Source organism: Mus caroli, unplaced genomic scaffold (genome assembly GCF_978045245.1).
Source record: "Mus caroli unplaced genomic scaffold, Mus_caroli_1 scaffold_3, whole genome shotgun sequence".
NCBI classification, from domain to species: Eukaryota; Metazoa; Chordata; class Mammalia; order Rodentia; family Muridae; genus Mus; species Mus caroli.
The window spans coordinates 144,764,936-144,769,288 of NW_028227258.1; the positions used below are offsets into that span (position 1 = coordinate 144,764,936).

At 40.2% G+C, this 4,353-nt stretch overlaps 1 non-coding gene across 1 annotated transcript; it reads left to right on the forward strand.

Annotated features, from left to right (window-relative positions):
* Positions 1-227: 227 nt before the first annotated feature.
* On the forward strand, positions 228-370 carry LOC115030727 (small nucleolar RNA SNORA48). The gene has a single exon (XR_003836324.1). It is a non-coding gene; the product is annotated as a small nucleolar RNA SNORA48 (small nucleolar RNA).
* Positions 371-4,353: the final 3,983 nt, after the last annotated feature.

The following is a 4,353-nucleotide window of genomic DNA, read 5'->3' on the forward strand; positions in this document are numbered from 1 at the left end:
GAACTTTTTTTGCTATCAACAATCAAGTCTGATGCATATTTGGTTCCTATTTTGTTTATTCATTTTTCTTCATTACTGCTTCAGAACATATGCCTCCCATTAAAGGAAGTTGTCTTTTAATGAACTATGTAAAAAAATTCAAAAAATATTCCTTAATATTCTTTTTAATGGTTCATAGATTTTTCATCTTGAACCTGTAAAATTTGATTTCATTAATAAATGAACCTTCCTCCTGGTAATGGGCAAAGAGATACCTTGTTGGTGGTGTTGTTCTTATATCAGTCGGGGGCAGAGCAGATGGCCATCTTTCTTCATCCTAGCTTGATTTGTGGCTTGAGGGCCTAACCTGTCTTATCCCTAGGACTCATAAAAACCAAATAAAATCAGATCAAATCAATTTGAGGCAGTACAGTGTGGGAAGAGGAAGACAGACAGAGACCTGTGTTTTGACATGCCACCCTAGACTTGCCCTCCAGTGCATGCAACAAGCAAGCCATAGACACTAGACATTTGATTGCTACCATGCTATGTAGCACAAATAGAGGATGTCACCCAGGAGTCTGCAAGTTTCATGGTCAGCCTCCAGTGGAAGCCACATCAAGCATGTGGTGGTCAGATGGGGGAGAAAAAGAAGTGGAACAACTTGAACAATATGAAAAGAGATAGAATAGGAGATTTTTAAGGTAGAGAGAAATAGCCTGTTGTGAGTATCCAGCTCCTCCTCTAGGGCCATGGTGAAATACAAGCCTCAGCTTCCAACTGTGGGCCATCTCTGAATTGCACAGTGTTATGGGCCCGAGGGAGATAACCCTTCCCCTAACTAGCTACAGCACTCTTGAGAGCAAGTGCTACACCTCCCCTGTGTGGCCTCCCTTCCCCCAGCCTGGAACTTGTTTGCTCAAGGGTGGAGCTACCTGCTCATTCGTCCTGCCACGCCTACTGCTGGAACCTGCCTTTGTTGCCTGGAGGCACACACATGTTCGTCCTGCTACTGGACCCTGAGTTACTTGGCGGGATATTGGGTTCCCTCCCCCTTCCTTTATAGCTGAGTGTCTGAAAATAGTAAAATTTAGCCTTGATCAGAATGTTTGTTGTCTTGGCTCCATTGTTTCTTCCGCCCTGTCTAGATTCCTCTCTTTTCAGTTCGAACTGCCATTCTCAGTTGAACCGTTCGTGTTGTGGACTGCGGGCAGGCCGCAACAGTTGGCGCCCGAACAGGGACCTGAAGAATGGCAGAGGGATGCTAAGAGAAACGACTGCTGTGTGGAGCTCCACAAGAAAGGAAAGGATCTTCGTATCGGAGGAGCATCGGAGCAACGGACAGGTACACATGCTAGCGCTAGCCTAAAATTTCAGTTTTGTAAAGTGTTGCTGAGGATGCAGTAGGATACGAATCAAGTTTGAATCAGTGCTGACCCAACACTGTTTCTGCTTGGGGTCAGTAGTTCGTTAATCGGAACTAGATACGGAGACAGGCAGTGTGCCGCAGCTTTTTAGAAAGCTGTTTAGGTGGAAGAAGGAAGGGTTTAAAGTCATGGATCAGGCGGTTGTTTTTAGTTTTCAGGAGTTGCTTCAGGCCAAAGGAGTAAGGCTTGAAGTACAATTAGTAAGAAATTTTTTAGATAAGATAGATAGCTGTTGTCCATGGTTCAAAGAAGAAGAAACGATAGATTGTGGAACCTGGGAGAAAGTTGGTGAGGCCCTGAATATCGCTCAGACAGATAATTTTACCCTAGGTCTCTGGGCGCTTGTAAATGATGCTATAAAAGATGCAACTTTTCCAGGGCTAAATCGCCCTCAGGCGGAACTTGCGGTATCTCAGGAGGAGTGCCTATCAGAGAAGGCCTCCTCAGAAAAAGATCTTCTTAACTCAAAAATTGATAAATGTGGAAACTCTGATGATGGACTGAATTTTAACAAAAATCACTCAGATAGAGAAATTGCCCATTACCTTAATGAGAATTGGTCCTCTTGCAAATCTCCCGCTTCACCTATAGTCACCACTTCGGGAGGTGCTACTCATAGGGACACACGGCTAAGCGAGTTACAATTTGAGATTAAGCTTCAGAGGCTGAGTCTCTTAAGATATTTCTAGTTTAGATAATGATTAATGTGGTTCCTATCCTAAATAGTAAAATTTAAGATAAGATATAAAGCAATGCCTCTTTATTAAAGCGTTAAAGCTTGCTTTAATAGGTATTCATAGGTATTAATTGATATCCAAACTTCGTAATATGATAGTAATGCTTCTAATATTGATTTTAACAGTGATAAATTGTTTTAAATATAGGTTTTGCTTTCCCAAAGTTGTAGATATTATCCTAACCTTGCACAAAAACTTAAAAATTATGGTTAAAACTGCCATTGTTCCATTGACTACAGCTTGCAGTTTGATTGCAAATTTAAGATTAATGTTCAGATTAAAAAGTATTTTACCTTTGAGTCAATACAGGGCTCTGGGCAGCCCCAAAGCGGCTTGTGGCCCTTTCTTTTGTTTTGCAAACAATGCCTAAAAAAGTTTTTCCCTGTGTTCAAGAAAATTTCTTTTTAACAGTGTTACAGATCTATTCAGATGTTTAAAATAATGCTTAAATTCAAAGATTTTTGCTTCTAGTAAACTGGTAATCACTAAAAAATTTTGCCTCTACGTATGGCTAATATAGCTTTACATTATGTAAAAAAAAATGTTTATTGTTTCTGCTTCTTTACAAGAAGCCAAAAGTTTTAATCTTTCAGTATATATTGTTTCCTAAGTGGAAAGTATTTTATTAACTAATGCTTCTCAAGGGAAGTTTACCTTAAATCCTTGCTTGTCATTTTTCCAGTTTAGACTAGCTTCTAGCCTTTTAACTTTATGGCAATAGTACATCAGAGACTGTATATTCAGACTTAGTAAAATTAGTCATTTAATAGAGTCATAATGATTTTTCACTCTTCTTCAGTGTGACCAGCCATTCTAACTCAATCTTAGACTGGTCTAATATTCAGTTCAATTATTAGAGATTCCTATATTCTAAATTACCTAGCAAAGTTAATTCAGAGCATTTCCCCCAAGGTCACCAAAGGCTCATCTTGCCTTCACCTTATTTGTCCTAAACTTTTTGCAAACTGACATTAAAGGTCAGTCTGCAGCAGAACGCCACTGGCACCCAGTTACTTCTAATTCTTATGCATTGGTAAAATGGAAGGACGCCCTGACTAATAAATGGAAGGGTCCAGATCCAGTTCTAATCTGGGGAAGAGGCTCGGTTTGTGTTTTTTCACGAGATAAAGATGGAGCACGGTGGCTACCAGAGAGATTAATTCGTCAGGTAAACACAGATTCTGTCTCTTCTCGTAAGTATCATTCTAAAGACTAAAATTCCTCTTGTGCTTAGAATTCAACTGGGAGTGGAAGCTCCCAAAAAACTGTTTTCCTCTGAGCCAATTCCCCTACAAGAGGCCGGAGATTAGCTTTAGTTTTACAATTTGCATCTAAATAAAGTACCTTGACTTCTCCAAACAGAAAATTTACATTGCTACACTCTCATTGTTTAAAATTCTTCCTTTTCTCAAGCAGGTCAATCTACATTCTCCGGTTCTCCGCCCCTAAGAACAAACAGGTGGTACTGCTAATCTCCCTTCCAAGGACATCCCAGCATGTGGTTTTCAGTCTAAGATAAGATTTAGATTTACCAGGAGAGCTAGGGAAGAAGAAATTTCATATATATTTACAGAGATTAGTTCTTATTTTGATAGAGATGGGCTTAGTCCCTTAGCTGGCCTCTGGCTTTTCACCCTTGCTGTTACTGCAAGGTGTCCTTAGTTCCTCAGGCTATTGAAAATAACAGAGATGAAAAAAAAAAAGACTTTCAGTTCCTATTTTAACCAAAATTAGTGATGTTAATACTGACATAATTTTTGTCTAGGCCTTGCTAAATCTAAGGTTGACAAGTCTCATATAGAGACCGCGCATAACTCAAAACTGCGCTACTGATTCATAATCATATGAATACAGTATGGGTACCGCTTGGTGCAGGAGATTACTGCGGAGGGAAGGTCCAGCTTGACCGTTTCTGAGTTCCCTGTGCGACACACCTGATTTAAAAGAGGTTGGTATCTGACTCCAGCTAAAAACCAAAAATACTTAAGGCTCTGCCTCCCCTCCCCAAAAGATACCAAGAGCCACAGATGTGAGTTGTTATAATGCTCACGAGAGAAATCAGGTCAATGTCCACCCAAGTCAAGGTTAAAGGCCCACTCATCTATGGATGAAAAGAATCATTTGATCACCTCTGTTAAACATTGCCTATTTAAACTTAATTAATAGGGGGGAGAGAGGTTGGAGACCTTACTGTCGTAAGGGCAAGCCCT